This window comes from Euprymna scolopes, chromosome 8, assembly GCF_053919585.1.
Source record: "Euprymna scolopes isolate OS-2025 chromosome 8, ASM5391958v1, whole genome shotgun sequence".
NCBI lineage: Eukaryota > Metazoa > Mollusca > Cephalopoda > Sepiida > Sepiolidae > Euprymna > Euprymna scolopes.
Genome location: NC_136489.1, coordinates 131,949,641 through 131,970,947, shown reverse-complemented (window position 1 = coordinate 131,970,947; position 21,307 = coordinate 131,949,641).

Below are 21,307 nucleotides of genomic sequence, written 5' to 3'. Positions count from 1 at the left end.
CTTTCTTTTCTTGTACTTAAATACATAAATATGTCCATTTATTGAAAAAAATCTGCACTTGTTTTGGTCTTTAAACCGTTAAATTTTGAATTTTTTATTCCGTATTAACAGTACTTAAAAACAGTAGCCGCACTAATAAGCTGGGATACAGCGAAACTGTACTGTATGTGGATGAATGTTTTAAAGATCAAATCGTTGAACTGTGACCCCTTGACAGCCAAATTATTAGCCGAAAACGAGATTAAAAAGATTTTCCCAAATCTCAATACGCTTTATGTCAAATATCGGGTCTGTAGACTGAAAATTGACAGAGTAGTTAGGTAGGGAAATGTACACACGCAGACACACACATACACAGACAATTTAACTTATACACACACATACATATATATATATATATATATATATGTGTGTGTGTGTGTGTGTGTGTGTAGAGGGTCTAATAACTAATTTAAACATTTGGGGCATACATATTTATCATGTTATCTATGTATATATATATATATATGCATATATATATATATATATATATATATATATATATAAATATTCCTTCCTACAGGACAAACTCCTACATTAATAAATTCATTATTATTAATATTTTATATATATATATGTGTGTGAGTGCGTGTGGTTAAATAACGATTCTATATTTTCGTTACACTACTGTCCAAGCTTACGACTTCAGTTCGCCAAGTTTCTGAAATACAGGCTTTTCGTTCAAGCCGGTAGCATTTAAATATTAGATAACATTCACTCTTGTTAATTCACATACAAATAGATGCAGCAGCCATTACTTTCTTTGGCTTTTGTTTTATTTTACTTCAGTCGAAGTTCTCAGAAATCAAGGGGCCCACAATCTGGGGCTAACACTTGAACTCTATATGAGATACATAGATATTCGAATGTTCCATTAAAGTTCTTCATTTCTTAAAAACTGAGTTAGTAAAGAATTTAGGAACATAAATTTCCTCTCCCCAATTAACCATTTTCATATGTTGTAGTATATCTTTCGTTTTGTCTCTTGGTCTTACTGGATTTCAGGACAAGAATTTATCCAGTCTAGTGGAGTATCCGGCTTCGTTCTATTACTTGAGGTAACATTACTTGGAGAAGGTTCACCATTCCTCATAAAAGCTAATATAAGTTAGTCATAGTGAAGAGACCTTATTTGGGCAGCGAATACAAAATGCGATTCTGAATATTTGGTCAGGGTTTACTTTTAGGGAAAAGTATCCTCATGCCGAGTTGTTCTGGTAAACCCCTGTACAGAGACACAGTAGGCACTCGAGGATAGTGTCTAGTAGGCATTCAAGTTCTATTTTTTTGCTCTCCCCTTTTTTTTTTAAATTTTTCCTTTGAAGATACTAACGCTGGGTATGGGGCAGCCAAATTAGCTGGCAACATTGCCCTGCTTTTCATTGAAACCAACTGAGAGTTCTTTTTACTATCTTCGTTGTTCTCTTAAGTGCAATTGTCTGGATCTCTTTTGCGCTTAGTTCACCAGGAATTTTAGGTAGGTAAGACTTCAGGTTTTTCTTCATAAGCCCTGTGGCACCTATAATAACTGGTATGATTGATATCTCCCTAAGATTCCAGTTTCTGTTCATATCATACATGAGACCTTGATACCTGGTCTGTTTCTCCCTTTCAGCTCCGTTTAGACCTCCATCATTAGAGACACTCACTTCAACCAAGGTTACAACTCTCTCGGACTTATTCCATATAACTATGTCAGGTTTGACAGCAGCATTTTCAAGGTAGGTGGATGTAAGGATTACATGGTTGTAATGTATGGTATGCAAGTCATTTCCAACTGTTCTTTAAGGTTGATGTTCCCAGGATTTGCTGCTACATTCAGATCTTACATGCTGCACTAAATCAGAAGTTTGTGCTAATTTTTAACTATTATTATTTGCCTTTGTGACCAGGCATTTGTTCACACGCCTCGGTGATCTTAATAACTAGTTGGCTTGACACTCCGTTATCCAAGTCGGTCATGTTCATTTACGTTGCGAATATCATATTGGTACTTATTGAGGAAATTTTTCAACCTTTTTCTCTAGCTGGTAAGAAAACTCTACGTTCATCTAAAATGTGATGTAACACTACGTCAACTGTCATTTGATTCTTGGGGATTTCCCCAGTCACTGTTCCTTTTACCCAATGAGTTTTACTAAGAGAATTGGGCCGTTTCACTCACACCTCCTCATCCACCGTGATTTCTGCTCGCATATATTCCACTCTCTCTCTGCTTTGTCCATCGAATGTCGCTATTCATATATGAAAAAAGATCTATTCAGCACACTCACTCTAAGTCGTAGCGGTATATTTCTTACCACGATCTTGGCATCGGTCTCTCCACAGCACTCTGCCATCTACTGTACTAATATCGCTGCCCCATTGCATGAGTCAGCGACACTTGTTGTGAGGAGTGTAGTCCTGCAGCCGGTATCAACGAGGGATCTAACTCGCTTTCCGTTGACACTAACACTATCTGCGGAAACAAACTTTCACGCGTCTTTTCAGAATAAATGGAGTGACTACCAGTGAAATGGCACTACTTTACGTGTTTTTATAATGTGAAGCGCAATTCTTACTAATGTGTCCGACCTGGATACACCAGAAGCAGATAATGTTGGGCCATTTTTCGCTACAATCTCTCATCAGGCGAGGCCCCTGGTATCTGAAGTATTTACCAGTAAAATTTACAGCTTTGTCTTCTCAAGTTCTGATCTTCTCCGCCGAGCTTGATGACAGTAAAGATTGAAACTGCCCCTTGTTCACCGGTACGTTTCTCCAGTACGTTGGCATGCTTCAATTTTTCTTCTACTTCTATGGTTTCGATCTCAATTAATCGTTGTAGTTCCATAGAAAGCGGTAAAGTAAACCATTGATTTCGCAAGGCTACGCCTCATATATCCGACTGATATTGCTAGCGGTCTTATTTATTCTACTGTATACACGTCCACCTATATCTGGTTCATGTAACTCTCCTGGGCTTGTTATAGGTCTTAAAAGCATGCTCCAAAAATCCAAGTTAATCTATTATCAATACTGTTGGCATCAGTCTGATCTTTCTCTTTTATTTCCAGATTGATCGCTGGCGCACCCCCTTCAAAATATATCGGAATCAATGTGGCTACGTCATAAATCTTTGCAAATTCGTAACCAGCTTCAACTTATTAAGCCGGGAGATCACATTGCTTTTTCCATTAAATAACATCAGTATGCTACGACTTAACTTTACTTGTTCGCCCATTTTCTCCGTGTCGACGGAATAGCTTGTGGTTGAGTAATCAATTGCTAATTATTCTGTACTTTCAAATATATAGACTGTTAACTAATCTGTTATTTCAAATAACAATCTTCGTGGTTCACGACTCCAAATTAATCTACGTATCTAAAAAAAAAACACACCTTTATTCAAGCTGACGACATCTCATTTGCATAACGGCAATCTCGTCACCATATAAATAAATCGATACAGCAACCATTAAAAAATATTGACTGAATCGTACTTGCTGCACAAAATTAAAATTTTGCACCAATCGTTAAGAGTTATTCTTTGCATACCAGGTGCGATCAAACATTTAATCACATATTAATCGTACAAAATAATAAAGGAAAGAAATAACAAAAATATCGGTATAGTTCGTCATTAACAAAAGCGAGTGTGAAGAAAAAATAGTTAACACGAAACGAATATTCTAAATTTTTAGATGAGGATTGCTTATTGGTTTTATTTGGATTCATCAAATTACTGTTTTCATCTTGAGTGCGATTTTCACAACGTTTCGATTGATGTAATCTTCGGCTATTCTTCAGGTGTATTTTCTGAAGAATGTTGGATGCTATATCGAGTGAAACATTGTGAAAATCACACTCGAGATGAGAACAGTAGTCAGACGGATTCAAATAATACGAATTAAGTGACAATTAGCGATTTTTTCTTTTTTCTTTTCTACGTTTCACCAGCTTTACACGCTCACCTTTTAGAATTCAAACAAACTAACCTGAGCTGAATTGGTGATCTAATGGGTCGCATTTTACTAGTGTACGTATTTATATATTTATAGCACACACACACACACACACACACACACACACACACACACACACACACACACACACACACACACACACACACACACACACACACACATATATATACACACACACACGATATTTATTTATTCTGGCTTGTGTATGAGCATATGTGTATGACTGCGTGCATTGACTATTAATAAAATTGGGGCATATCTTGCTCATCAAAGGAATGGCTGCTATTTCTGTTGACTACGCGCTACACATGCATTTATATTGAAAGAAGAGACAATGGAAGAAGAAAAAGAGGAAAAGAAGAATGCAGAACAGGAATGAAGTGATAAAAGAAAAAAACGAAAACAAATACTACTACTACTACTACTACTACTACTAAAAAACTACACCCCCAAAAAGATACTCCATCTTTCAGCCTGTCTCTCTCTGTCTCTTTTTCTCGCTCTCTTTCTCGTATTCGATTTCAAACGCACACAGATAGATACAAACAGATATACACAGATCTTGAGAAACACGCTGGAGCGTTGGGGGATAATTGTTGTCAGTGACATTGAAGTGAATATCATTAGCATTTTATTGTTTGTTTAAAAAGCACAACCCCGTTAATATAATGGTGACCAGTTGTTTTGCTGTATTAAAAACAAACGAGAAAACAACAAGAAAAATGCAAGCATATTACGTCATATACTGAAATGCATATTTATTCTGAAATAGAGAATTCTTGTCCCATTTTGATATGAATACCAATGATATTATCTACATGCATCCTGAGATAGATTACAATAAAGAAAAAAAACTTTGTAATTAATACTATTGGGAATTATTTGCTTTTACACGAGAGCAAGATATGACACTAGATCGTTTTTTTTGCTAAGAAGAAGGAGAACGTCATATCAACATTGGGGACAGTTTAACAAATTGACATAGATCTTTCGGTATTCACTCGGGCAAAAAACAATAAAACTGTCCTCCATTGTTTGTGAAAGAGGGTATGAAGTGATTATTTTAGCAATACGCAGCAACACAAACTACATTAATGCGTGTATTGACCCTTTCCCTTTATGGGAACAAGATATGACATAAAGTCGCGTTTGCTGTGCTTATGATACGGAAAAACACAGGTTCTACCAAAATTATAAACACAAATAATAAACAATCAAATCAAGTATTCAATAACCAAGCACTATTTATTTTATTTTATGTATAAAATAAAATTTAAAGTTAGAATTTCCACTATTTTCTTTGTATTATTTTAAACGTCAAACAAACGCAATTCGCTCATTACGTAAACGCACTCGTTTTGCACATGAGAGCTCTTTTCAATGAGCGATCAAGTAACCAGATAAATTAAATAAAAAGTATTTATACATACGTGCGCGGTTGCTGGTCTCCATTCTCGAATGGTCATTTTTCCTATGCTTAGGTCGTGATCCATTCCTAGTTGATCTTTTGTTTTATCTTAAAATAAATCTACACATGCATGGAAACACAATGGAAATTTGTTGAGATTTCAAACGTTTTAATAGAGAGAGATAACGTTTTCCCTAGAAAGAGAAACCATATAACTAATTAGTTGTTTACCTATTTAGTTTTCTTAACTTAGTTTTAAGAATGAGAATTAGGAAATGCAGACGGACAGACATCAATTCACCGAAAGTGATGAAGAGTAAGATGATTGCTAATTTATAATTAAAATAAAAAATAAAAAATCTGTCTCATAAGGAAGAACAAACAACATTTTGATTGTGATTTTGCTTGTTCTTCCTCATGAAAAAGAGTTTTAATTTTTAATTTTAAACTATCAATTATCAATCATCTTACTCAGTATAAAAATAGCTCTAAGACATATATGCCAATCGAGTTGTTTTATATATCTACATTACAGCGAGCACTGTTTTCTTTTCTTTTATTCTAATTGTATTAATGAATTTGCTAATACATTAACTCTGCTCTGTAGACTCTTGTTGTAATCCCCTAAATATATATATATATATATATATATATATATATATATATATATATATATATATATATGTGTGTGTGTGTGTGTGTGTATGTGTGTGTGTATGTGTGTGTGTGTTTGTGTCAAATAGAATACGTATATAAAAATACGTTATGAAGCAATTCAATGCAAAATATAATAAACAATTTAATAATACGTTTTATCGATATATTTCGGCAAAGAAACTCATCCTCGTAAAGATTTTTTTCTTCAGCCTATAATGTTTACGAGGGCGAGTCTCTTTGCCAAAATATATCTAGGCGAGACACGTGATATTCACTTATATTCCCTCAATATTGTCAGGTGCACCATGCCTGTATCGCTCCCAACGAGAACTGACCAAAACTTTTCCCCTCTTCCTAAAACAGGTGAAGACATTTCAATCATCGTCTGATTGCCCTGCATTTCTAGCGTGTTTTGTATAGAGAGCTAACATTTGACCCCCTGCCTCAATCACACCACATGCAGCTGGGTCTATTTCTGTTTGCCCTCAGGTAATCCTAATTTCTATTAATGTAAGCTTAGCCAATATTACTACTAGTTAACAATAATCTTTAGTTACTGTCGTAGGATTCCAATAGGATCAGCATAAAACAAAGTACTGAGTTCTGCTTTTAAAGTGTTTTAGTCGCCTTTACGTGCTTTCCGTAAAAGTAATACTTTCGTTCTATTTACCCGTTTTTACTTTGCTCAGTAATTTCAAAGCGGGGTGGACGTGGCATTATTAAGCTAGTCCCTTCAAGACAAAACACTACGCAAAATTCGGTAGACAATAAGCCGACTAATAAAATTACGTTTCCAGATTAGAAATTATGCACAGGTATACACGTGACGTTCATCTATAATATAAATCTCACCTGTCTGTTTAAATGTATGTATGTATGTATGCCTTAAACTATCGACAGAGAAAATGGCTTTTCACAAGATCGGTATCGTTTAGAACACGATACTTCGGACGACAAATATCGGATAATTAGGTAAAAACATTAATTACTTCACCCTCAACTGGGCACTTTTCTACAGGGAGAGGGCGCTTTTATTCACCGATATTTTCGAAAGTCATCCCCTCTTTTCGATTGACTAGCCTTAATTTAAACCTTCGCCACTTCCGGTTTGGCGATGGATGCAACGGCAGAGGCGTCACGTTTTTTTTCACGTTCTTTTCCTCCTTCGCGCTACCGGTTCGAGCCTGCCTGCCTACTACCACGTTTTTTAAACACCCGGGTAACGTCGGGCAACCAGGTTAGTATAACATGAATAACAAAACGTTCTGTAATTTTTCTACATAGCTTTCTTGTAGTCTCTTAGTTTTACAGGATTACAACTAGCTTAGTGCTGTTACTATATGCATAATCACTTGCAGTAAATCATCTTATTTGGGCTGAGAATTCTGTTATTAAGAGTCACGGTTTACTTGTAGCGGGAACCATCCTTATTCCACGTTGACCCCACCCCTACAGAGAGACCTTAGACACACGAGGATAATGCTTAGTAGGGATTCACGTTCTCTTCGGTAGACATTAATTATTTGTGTGTGAGATTTGTGAGAGAAATTATCAGAGTAAATGTAAATGACTAATTTTTCGGCATAAACACCAGTTTTCGTTAGATCATCGTAGTTAAACGACGAGTAGAGGATTATTTTGGAATATATATATATATATATATATATATATATATATATATATATATATAATAAATTCCACAAGAGCCATGACAGTCAACGAACCGGAAGTCCAAGACTCGAGTTTCGCCCTCATTTGGGCTCATCAGTTAGACACATCCGAACTCAGGATTCGAAACCCGAGCCTCTTGCATGCGAGGCAAGCACTCTACCAACTGAGCAACGCCCCGCACACAAGAATTTCTATTAACCAACACAGATCAAGTAAACCGCGTCGAAATCCGACTGTGAAATGAACCCACACATCCTGAGTTCGGATGTGTCTAACTGATGAGCCCAAATGAGGGCGAAACTCGAGTCTTGGACTTCCGGTTCGTTGACTGTCATGGCTCTTGTGAGCTGCGGCGTTGTTTGGCTGTGGAATTTATTATACAATCTCTCACATTCTGAAAATCATATATATATATATATACATATATATATATATATAACTACTTAATTTACTCACATAAAATTAATATACGAAAGCATAGATTTATGCGTAAACTTTAAGTATTTACTTCAAAAGTGCTCACTACGTAGGTACAGCTAAGCCTGAAGAGTCCTAGAGTGGATGAAACGCCGAATATTCAGTGTAGCTTAATCGCCATATATATTTTATATATATATATATATATATATATATATATATATATATATATATATACATATATATATATATATATATATATATCTCTTCTCTATCTTCTTCTCTATTCTTCTTCTATCTTCTATTCTTCTATATAAACAAAATGAACTCATTTTTTCCCGTCGGATTTTGACATTAATAGGATTAAAAATCAAGATATTTCATGCAAATATAATATGCACAAATGGCAGAACAATATCTGAGGTGTGTTATAGGCTTATTATTTCTCAAATTCCTCGATAATCTTAGATTTCTATACTTTTTCTTCTGAGAAGTCACGGCCAAAATCGGTTAAGATCAATGGAAGTGGTAAAATATTTTCTCTCTAATAAATTCCTCCTCCCCCTGCCACCACTTAACACCGTTTGGGGATCGTTCACAAGGAACAGTTGAGAAGAGAACACCGGTTTGGCTTCGTAGTTCTTTCATGTGAAGTTATTTAAAATCACTAAACTAAGCTGCAGTGCTCTGTGGCGTAGTGGTTAGCGTGCTGGACAATTCACATTATATTTTCACGTTCGCGCCGACCTACCGTAATCGTTTTTTTTGTTTTTTTCCTAAACAACTGGAATGGACTTTTCTTGGTGGCCGAACTGTTAACGTTGCAGATGTTTTTTTTGTTTTTTTTCACACTTTATTTTCCTACTTTTACTCATGACTCCGGGTTTGATCCTTCCTACTTACCTACCATAACATTTTTTAAAACTCCCCCCCGTCCCGGAAACAAACACTCGGGCAACGCCGGGTACCCCCGCTAGTATATATATATATATATATATATATATATATATATATATATATATATTTTTTTTTTTTTTTCGGAATAATGAAATGCCATAAATCTACTGGTAAGCAAATCCAGTGATTATCGGTATTATAAAATATTATTGGATGTAATCTATTATATCTATAAAAGTGAACGTTTCTGTGTATCTGTCTGTGTGTCTGTCTGTGTGTCTGTGTGTGTACATTTTCCTACTCAATAACTCTCACAATTTTTAGTCTACAGACTCCAAATTTTATATACAGGGTACTGAGATTAGGAAAAATCGATGTGATCGGTTTTCGGCCAGAAATTTGGCGATTAAGGGGTAAAAGTTGACCGATTTGACCTGAGAACTCTACCAAACTCCTCCGACAATTTGAGGTCTAAACACTTTAAATTTTAGATACAGCTTCCTTGGAAATGACTCTAACTGAATAATTTAATTTGAGCCCAAAACAATAAATGTTAAGGGGTCATAATAGGGGTCAAAGTTTTAAAAAATTACCTTTTTTTTTTTGCTGAGCATACACCCCCAAACACCCGGGCAACTCCGGACACCCATGCTAGTATTTTATAAAGACAATCCTATCTTAATGAAAATTGCTCAATATACCAGATAGAGCAAATAAATCATAATTTAATAATTTAAATTTTATAATTTGAGACGGTTAAATTTTAAATCTATAATTTTTTATCATGTGCAAAAGAAAGAATACATTTTAATAAGTATATTTCCTTAACCCATGAGTTTTCTATGTTCATTCATCTCCTCAGAGGAAAATATTAGCAGATGCTAATATTTTCTAGATTTAAAAAAATTCTAGATTTACAACATAACCGTTTCAAATCATAAAATTTAAATTACTAAATTATAATATATATATATATATATATATATATATATATATATATATATATAAATTTATAAAATATATATGGCGATTAAGCTACACTGAATATTCCGCGTTTCATCCACTCTAGGACTCCTCAGACTTATTCAGTGTAGCTTAATCGCCATATATATTTTATAAATTACTAACTAGCTCTACCTACGTATTGAGCACTTTTGAAGTAAATACTTAAAGTTTACGCAGAAATCTATACTTTCGTTTATTAATTTTATGTGAGTAAATTAAGTCGTTATATATATATATATATAGAGAGAGAGAGAGAGAGAGAGAGAAAGAGAGAGGGGGAGGAGAGAGAGACTTTTTATCGATAACAAGCAACTATGCCGTTATTTTCGCTTTAAATGGGTTTCGAGCATTAATCACAATCGTACCGGTTAAAACTTGTTTCACCTTTAATCCCAAACAACTTAATTTCTTCAAGAATGAGATTTCAATAAAACGTTGTTTTTATTTGAATAAAATAAAATACGCATAAAGTGCGTTTGAAACCAAATCACAAAAAACAACAAACTGAAGATGGAGTGTACCTCCGAAATATATTTGTGATAAATTTCAAATAAGTAAAATATTTGTTTATTTTCCTAATATTACGCTGTGATTTGGTTTTCAAGTGCACTTGATGCGTATGTTATTTTATTCAACTTAATTTCTATTATATATGTTTCACTCAAAATATAATAACATAAGAACAATAAAGTGCAATTTCGACTATACATGCGAAACAACGAAATTTGAATAACTACAAATATAGAGTTGGCTAAAACTACCGCCCGACGCATGTTATTTACAGTAACACTGAAATGTTCAATATTGATTATAAAAATAATCTCGTTTTAACTCATTATTACATTTTTAAATTTAATATCATAAAACAAGTGAAGCATGCATGGTCCCCCGTGCGTGCAAAGTCAATGAGACATAAAAAATGACTAAGTTCAGCATTTGTCTCCCCTCATTTAGCACCAAAAGTCCCATACTGAGGTTAAAAACCATTTGAGGATAAGAATTGATGCGCTGGGTGGGTTGTTAGATCAGTGATGAAGAATATTATGAGAGGGTTGAGAATGATGAGTCAATCTGAATGAAGTTTGATTCATTATTAGGATAGTTGTGGCAAGTATTTGCGGAAATTTAAAGTCCATGTTGTAATCATGAAGGAAGAATCCTGTGATAAAGTGTTCCGCAGATGAAAAGTTGAAAGATTTCTGGGAAAACTCTGTCCATGGAAATTCCTCTTACATTAGGCACACAGAGGTAAGCAAAGTGAAGTTATTTTCAGTGTTGGTTGAAGACGTAGTTTTTATGTGAATGCCTTACAAGGAAGAGACAACGATTGGAGCTCAGTCGAATATCTTCCGCGGAAGTATGTTTGATTAGCGGCATATCAATTTGGGTCTATGAAAGTATTGCTAAATTGCAGTGCCTATTGGAAACAGTTCATGGCCCAGGCATTGTCATTTTTCATCTATAGGATGGACATTTCAAAAGTAATGCCTCCTATTTTTATTCCGCCCAAATGGATCAGAGGATACAGAAAATAGTTGAACGTACGCATTTATAACCTGAAAGTTCAATCACTCTGTTACAGATATTGACGGTGTGATACTCTAAGAAAGCAACCCCTATCATGCACGCACGCCAGAAGTATAGATGCGTTGTAAAGCCTCTGGCAAAGTGCATTGAGATTAGTGGTGACTATATAAAAATACATTCTGGAGTACAAAATGTCCCTCGTTTTAATAGTACCACTCCCGTCTTCGTAGCTCTTGAACGTTTTGGGTTAAAATATAGGAGGCTTTACTTCGTCGCGTTCCGGGTATCAGGGCAAAAAGTCATTAAGTATGGTGGTAACTATGTACAAAAATAAATTATGGATCACAAAATGCCGCTTTTTAATGACACTACTCCCGTCTTTGTGGCTCTTCGACTTTTTGAGTTAATAAGATAGGAGGCTTTACTGTTGGAATGACCCTCGTAGACTCAGTTGGTGTTCATACCTTACCTCAGATAGTAATACAGTACAAATGAATGCAATAGAACCGACTGGGTTTGAACTCAGTTTAATCAATTTCATGTGGATATCCATTGCATCGCTTACTTGTTAACTTTGCTTATAATAGTTCTGTTTACTTGCGTCTCCACGAACGCAGAGTTAGACACAAGGTCGGTTTTTAATGTGGCGAGGGGACCAGCTCCACAAAAAGGGGCACTCTGGTTAGTAACAAAAATAAAAAAATAATATATCAGTCATGGAGGGGTTCTCCTCCACTAACAGAGACCAAAAAGTGAAGTGAAAAGAAAATTAATAAATAAATAATACTAAATAAATAACAGTAAATAAGTATTAATAAATACGAAGAGAATCCACAGAAGATGATGAAAAATAATAAGAAAATCACAATGAAATCTAGAATAGAATGTTAATGGTGTGAAGTACACAGCTACACATCCCATCAAAAGAAAAAAGTAAATTCTATTAAAAAGAGTTGAAAACCAAAAACTACAAAGATAAATGGGAAAGTGAAGAGTGTCACACAGAGAAAGAATAGAAAAGAAAGATAAGATAAAAATATAAAGAATCATTAGAGTGAAGAAAAAGAAAGAAATCAAAACTGATAGAATTAGTCCATGAGAGTGAACGTAACTATCTGAACACAGTTGAAAAGTTGATGGATGGAAAGATAGCCAGCTAGATTAGAAATGTTGATAATGTTACGGAACCGGGGCTTGACGCCATGCTGGGTTGGGTTTTTCAGCTGCTGCGAATGGTACATTGGCAAAATGGTGAGATATTAAAATGGTCATAAAGGAAGGTCTTCAGAGCCGAGGGGTTGAACGGAAGGGGAGAAGAATGTAGTAAAATTTTGATAAAAATTCCTCAAGATTTTAGACTCTTTCACAGCAATTTCGACACTGATAATTCTACTAGTAGAAAGAAAACAGATACAACGAAATGAGAAACAGAGAGATAAAGAGAAATATGCAAAGAAACAAACAGAGGTATAAATATATCCTATTATAAATTTTCGTACCGTCTGTGTGTGTGTGTGACGCGGTTTGTCTCAGCCTACAGGCAATCCACTCAGGCAAGTTAGGTACCGAAATGAAGCTTATGACTCAGCGGATGTTTTAGTGATATTTATGTCCATGTTTTGTGTATAGAAATGTAAAAAAAAAAAAAAAAAATAACGATTTACTAAACAACGTTTTATTTACTGGATATTTTTCTGGTATTCACCAGTCGAAGAGCCACAAAGACGGGAGTAGTGTCATTAAAAAGCGACATTTTGTGATCCATAATTTATTTTTGTACATAGTTACCACCATACTTAATGACTTAGTAAGCTTGATTTACTGTATGTGTGTGTGTGTGTGTGTGTGTGAGAGAGAGTGAGTGAGTGTGTGAGTGAGTGAGTGAGTGAGAAAGAGAGAGAGAGAGAGAGAGAGAGAGAGAGAGAGAGAGAGAGAGAGAGAGAGAGAGAAAGGCAATCAGGCAGGCAGGCACGCGGTTCGAAATGAAGCTTATGACCCAGCGAAAAAAAAAAAAAAAAAAAAGACTGCAAAAAAAATAACGATTTACTAAACAACGTTTTATTTACGGGATATTTTTCCGGTACAAGGACTCAAGTTTGCCCAGCTGGGCAAACATGGGTGCTCGTATTAAAAAATGGTAGGAATATCCTTATGCACACTATAAGAACAGTCGACATAAAAATTAAAGTTCAGTTTGATCACTTCAATGCATTAACACTTATAGGGAATGTATTAACCTATGAAAGCTCTAGTTGTACGTTAATTATAAATTAGAACTGAAAGAATCGTGTTGAATTAATAATTTATAATAAATATTATATTTCGGTATTGAAAAATACAGGACGCCTTTTTTTACTCACGTCGTTCACCGTTAGCAAGCCATATCGCCACTTGGACATAAGAGGCTACTGTTTTGGGTTCATGCCTAGGAAAGATTATCAAGATGTTGGTTTACGTCACATTCAAACTTCTGCATATCATTACAGTCAGGGAAGCAGGTAGCAGAAAGGGAATTCCAAAGTTTAGCTGTTCGAGGGAAGAAACTATTAGAGTAGAAAGCTTTCTGGCATTTAGAGACCTCAACACTAAAGGGGTGAGATTTTGTTGTTAAGCAAGTTTGTCAGGGATATGTACGTCGAAGGGGCACAAGTGCAACGAGTTCATCAGAGCACAGCGCATTAAAATATTTGTAAAGCAGGCAGAGATGCAACATTGCGGCGATGAGACAGGAGTTGGAGTTTAGTTGACAAAGTGGGCCCTATTAGACCGAAAACTATTTTTTGGACCCTATCCAAGTGGGAGAGGCTAGTTGTAGATGCATCAGTCCAAATGTGGCGACAATACTTCATGCATGGGCGAATGGTGGCCTTGTAGAGGTACAGGATACTCTCAGGTGTGAGTAGTCTTCTAGCTCGATAGAGATCATCCACCTTCTTTGCAGCAGCCTTCGCAATGTCCTCAATGTATTTGTTCCAGTTCATATTGCTAAAAAATGTTAAGCCGAGGTGTTTGAAGGAATAATTCTCAGGTAAAATACTATTAGCCACGGATATCGGTGGTTGGAAGGGTGTCTTGTAATTGTTAAAGGGGAACAGCTTAGTCTTAAAAGCATTGAGGCACTCCCGCATTAAATGTTACCATCCATTTGCAGCCCACTTCCACTACGGTTTGGAAGTCATTTTCTTACGATTCTGCCATTGTCTTAGATTTGTGTACATCCGTTCTTCCTTTGTGCATGTTATAGAGCGTTGTATCATCAGCAAACATACCCATCTCGGACACAGTATTATCTGGGAGGTCGTTAATGAATATCAGAAATAATAGTAGTCCAACGATCAATCCTTGAGGCACTCCCGCATTAATGTTTTGCTGCTTGGATGTGTGCTTATGAATGAAGACATGGATGGTTCTATTGTCTAAGAAGGATCTAATTATACCGTACGATTTTATTTTCATTATCACACCCTCGTGTCCGATTTTGTCAAAGGGCTTAGATATATCAAGAGCTACAGTATTGGCTTCGGGCACCTTATTCAGTACATGGTACATGCGTTCAGAGATGACTTACAATATCTGCAGTAGAACAACATCGCCTAAATCCATACTGTTTGTAAGAGGGAAGATTGCTTTTGCGAGGTGGTAGGCTAGTACTTTAATAATTAAGGTCTCAAAGATTTTAGCGAACAGAGGGAGGAGACTGATAGGGCGATAATTGAGAGGGTCAGTCCTTTCTGTACGTTTGCTAGAAAGACGTGATTTTTTTTCAAACGTTAATTTCTTTTATAAAGAAAAACTTTTCTAAAGTTTTTATTCATTTTTAGCGATTCACAACTGTTTCAGGACCTTCTCGTTTCAAAGTCGCAACAATATTATCAAACTGATGGCTTGTAACCATTGAAAATAATCAATAACACCGTTAGATATATTGTCAGCCAGCATTTGCTATTTTTACTTTTAGAAGAATAACAACCTGACTTTGAAAATAGGACAGTTGTTTTTTTGCTTCTTCTGTTCTTAATATAGCTATCAGATTCGAAAACGAAGAATTATCTAGACACAATCAAATTTAAACAATGAAGTTTACAACCTCCAATTTCTCGCTTGTTAGCGACCACCCTGTAGATAAAGCAGTAAAAGTAAACGTAAATCAGATAGATATATATCACTTTCTCTTTCCTCCTCTCTCTCTCTCGCCCTTATATATATATACTAGCAAAAGTACTCGTCGTTGACTGGGTTCAAAAACAGCCTACAGAAAATGGAAAAATTGACCTCTGCGATACCTACGAATATTTGAAATCTTACATAAAGTGTATTCACACGTAGGGCAAGCTATGAACAGTACATCGGGTCCGAGAAAAGCCGGACTGATCTGCTAGTATATATATATATATATATATATATATATATATATATATATATATATATATATATATATCATTTGTGTGGATTAAAGTAGAGCAGAATAACATCTATAATGTCGGTTTCATCAAAGGGGGTCGGTAATTACTTTATATATATATATATATATATATATATATATATATATATATATATATAATCTACCGACAGATTTCTTTGCAGCTTTTCAATGCAGCTATACTAACAACTACCTTAAGCCAGGAGTGAAACTCGACCGCTTAGACGACAGTTGACGATTCTTACTATTACGCTATTTGGCTGTGGCTAAGATGGGTATGTGAAATTACAATACACAAACATTGCGCAAACACCTAAGCTTCATTTGTTTACACAAAAAGCAGTGCATTATATGCTATAAGCAATTTATTTCAATTCACGATATGCTCAAAATAGGAAGCATTTGTGTGTATATATATATCTATATATATAAAAATGTAAATTTGGTTCGTTACAAAAGAATAAAACCATATTTCTACGTTACCAATTTATTTGAAATTTTCAGACAACCCATCTTTAGAGTCGAGGTATGTTTTTATGTTATTAAAATAAATTTACCTCGCGAATTATAAAATATTAAATAAAATAAATATATTTTTTTAACCGTTACTGCGAATCTGTTCTGTTGATAAAACTGAACTTCCGGTTCGATTCATTTCACAGCCACGAATTGACGAAAGATTTCATTTTCTGTTAACTCGATAAGTAAAAAAGAAACAAAAACATAATTCATTTGTTTATCTTCCAAATTTTTTAATTTACACATCTTTTCTTTATTATATAAGGCAAAATAAAAGTTTGTCGCTTGCTATGCTAAAACAAAGTTTTTTTGTTTTTTATTTTTCTAATTTCCAAATATGTTGCACCATTATTGTGATGTTTAATTTGCAGTATATTTCAATTTAACTTTTATTATAAAAAGTTTGAGTTTATGATTTGTTTCCTGCAAAAAAAAAAAAAAAATAAATACCCTCTCTGAAAAAAAAACAGGCAAAACTAGCTGATAAAATATGTAAGCCTTCTGGGGAGCTAACCGCTTCAATATAATTCCAGAAACATATAGTGAGAAAACACGGAATATTTTATATATTGAATATACTATATTTATAATTTTTTTATTGTAGGATTCTCCTGATCTCGCGGGTTTTTTAAAATCTCAGTTGACAACATTGCATCACAAAAAAAACACTACAGGCTCAATGTAAACAGAATGTGTTTACAATATCGGTAAATTTTCAATGGGTTTAATTACATGATTATTGATAATGTAACCATGTGATTGAAATTTAATTTAAATTAACCATACGTGGTCGCTTGGTAGGTAAACACAAAATGAATGCCGACGCTCAAAGTGTATACACATTTTGACTCCTCCCTTTACTTAAAAATTCACCAAAAATCAGGAAATTAACCAATTTTAATGAGAATTTCAGTATTTTTCAAATAATGATCGCAGAATATAATGAACTAATTATTCTTACTTAACTCTTAGTGAAAATGTTTTATTTTGTTTAAACAAAAAATGCCTTTACTAAAGTTATGGTTTTCAGTAGTAAATAAAAAACGCAAGAATTTATTTTGCTTTTTTTAAAGCATCATAATTTGTAACAATAAAAAATAATTTTTACAGTAACATTACGAAAAAAGCCCCTAAAGTCCGTATTAATGAATTCGATATAACTCGAAGAAAAATGAATTCTCGCATACTATTCAGGAAATTAAAGATTCAATTAGATTCCTATTTCAGTCACCTAAGTTATTTAGGGTGAAATGAGTTTAGGAATTTATAGCCAAACCTAAATATTTTTTTGGTAAATATCCAGATACGCTACTACAGAACACCGACCACTCTAATTTGTTGGGGGAGGGGGAATGTGATGTTCGGGGGGGGGGCGCCCCAACATCACATCTGCCCCCCCCGCTCGCGCCCCCAATGTACAAAGTAAAATCTTCGGAAAATGTTAAATGGCGCTATAATGTATTTTTGAAAATTAGAAAATTCTATGTCCTGGAAAAAAAATCCTCTCCCCCCAACGTAGTTTGCTTGGTGAAGCCGTCGTTTATGCTACAGCGTGCATGCGCGTAGCATAAACGGAAGCTGCAAAATGGTGGAAAGAAGTTCGTGGGTTCAGGGGTAAATACCATGCAAACGGTAAATTTGCCCCAAGTTTGACTATCAGATTCGTTGTCAGCGACCTCAATTACCTATGAAAAAAAACAAAAACAAATTAGAGTGGTCGGTGTACTATAGTATCATCGTTCATATTCGACACGTCAACTTTATAGCTTTTCGGGTATTCTGGCAAGGTTAAGGGTGTCTATTTCGAAAGCCGTTCTTAACATGGTTAAATTGGTAGGTGTGTAAGAAATTTCGTGAAAAATAGTGAATATTTCCACCCCGTCTTTCCAAGCTTATAACTCTTCGGAAAATTTAACTCAAGCCCTATTTTTTTCCAATTAAAGGAGCAAGGACCAAGGTTTCATTAAAAACAAACAAAAAAAAAACAAACATGTTTAAAAAAAAAAAAAGGTTTTAACTTCGGACTTTACAGGTAAATTTCTAAAAAACACTACTTTTTTGTTTTAAATTTGAATATATTATTTATTGACCTTTTCTCTTCAATTTGTGATATATAACACTTTTGTGAATAAATTATTTACTTATTAATAGACATTTCAAAATGGGAGGCGTGAATTATTCTACCCCCGTCTTTCCAAGCTTATAACTACTCGAAAAATGTAATTCAAGCCCTAATTTTTTTTCAATTAAAGGAGCAAGGACCAAGGTTTCATAAAAAAAAAACAAAAGAAAAAACAAACAACGTTGTTTAATAAAACAGGTTTTAAACTTCGAACTTTACAGGTAAATTTCTAAAAAACACTACTTTTTTTGTTTTAAATTTGAATATATTACTTATTGACCTTTTCTCTTCAATTTGTGATATATAAAACTTTGGTGTGTAAATGAATTATTTACTTTTTACTAGACACTTGAAAATGGGGGGGGGCGTGAATTAAAAAAAACGTTTGTCTAAAATATTATATTCGGTTTATTGGAAAGAGCATAAAATTTCACATTGACCCTGAAAATATCGTAAAAATAGAATCAATAGAAAAATTTTGATAGATTTTTAAAGTTTAAAAATTGAAAAATATTGAGTTCGTAAAATTCATTACTGTTTTTTAAAAAATAAAAATTTTTTTTCTATTACTTTTAAAACAACTTTAATAGTTTATTTTGGAAGTATAATCCATAAAGACAATAAACAACCCACTTTTAAAAGAGAAATTACGAGATTTTTATATTTTATTCGCAGTTTCGTGATAGGGATGTAAAAAAATCCTACAAAAATTATGATACATCTACTAGATTGGAGTGTTCATTCATTGCAAACGTACCCGACAACCTATAAATGGTGACATTTCCAATGTGAATGGTAAGCTGGACATGTAAAAAATAACAAAAAGATATACCAAACTGACTTTTTCGTTTAAAAATGGAATTATTTCCCTTTCGTTATTAACTTAAAAAAAAAAATTTTTTTAAATAAATATTTTGTGTTTTATATACATAAAGTACAATTGTTTAATGTTACTGTTTTGATTATATTCGTTTGAGGGGGGCACAATTAAAAAATTAAGAAAGATTAAAACGAAGCGAAATTTAAGTTTCCGTTCCATTTTTACAACAACCGTAAAACAGTGCATACTCAGCAAGTTTTATCGTAATTTATAAGCATATTGAAACACTAAATCAACATTTTATTTATTTTTTTGCATAATTAATGATGGAAGTATTTTTCTGTTTATTTTCTTAACATCTGTTAAAAAACTAAATAATTTGTACATTCTCTTGAAAAAAAAAAGAATCAAACTTTTCTCTACTTTCACATGTGTTCCATTTTAACAAACTGAGCCACAGCAACGCGTGGCCGGGTACAGCTAGTATATATATATATATATATATATATATAATGCATATATGCATATATGCATTATATATATAATACATATATACACATATATATTCACACATATATATATACACATACGCATATATATATATATATATATATATATATAATATATATATATGATACAGTAGCTGCCGCAGGTTAGCCTTTGGTTAAACGAACATTGTTCCACAAGGTAGCGGTGGTCCAGTTATACGGCGCAGGACAGTCGCCGTTCATCAGAGCCCTGTCTGCATGACAGTTATCACGACGTTCACGTGGGGTTAATTTGTTTAGGAGAAGCACAGTAAGCCATCAGTGTGCTTTTAACAGACGTTCACACCAGACTTTGACCACTAATATATATATATATATATATATATATATATATATATATATATATATATATATATATATATATATATATAAATTATATAAAATTAACCACAAAATTCGCGCATAAACCTGAAGAATCCTAGAGTGGATAAAACGCGGGATATTCAGTGTAGCTTAATCGCCATGTATATTTTATAAATTACTAACTAGCTCTAACTACGTATTGAGCACCTTTGAAGTAAATACTTAAAGTTTACACATAAATTTATATTTCGTATATTAATTTTATGTGAGTAAATGAAGTAGTTATAATAAGCTCCTGAAACAGTTGAGCACTCTAAAAAGAATTTATTCCACCTCATTATAAATAGATATGGAAAGAGTTGATTTCGAAACATCACTTAAAACATCCTCACACCAACCAAGCATAGCTATATTATTAAAGTAATTAAAAAAATAGATGAACTAATACGCTGAATGCGATGGCGAGCAAATTTCTTCCTTAAAAATGAAAACGTAAACAAAAAAGAATCCTATGGTTTTAAAACCATAAAAAATGCGAAAACAGTAGACCTTTTGATAAACTTTGAAAATGACCTTTTAGCGAACAACTGTGTTCACAGGATAAAATTTACTCTAGGACAGAGATACAAAATAATTTTAAAACTAATAAAAACAATAGAAAATAAACAAATAAATAAATAAAATAAATAAACATGCATATAGATAAACTATCCTACACACACACACTCACACACAAACATACACACACACACACACACACATATATATATATATATATATATATATATATATATATAAAACTAACATAAAAACCTAACCTAGATTTAAAACAGGTCAAGACACTAGATATCCAGGCTAAATAGAGCACACACAAAGAATCAGGTCAATCAGAGGTCAAATAGGCCTTTGTCCTGTAAGTGCATGTTCATTGGCTGATAGGAAGGGCGCGGTGGATACTAGAAAGCTGATTGGCTAACTAAAATCTCAAT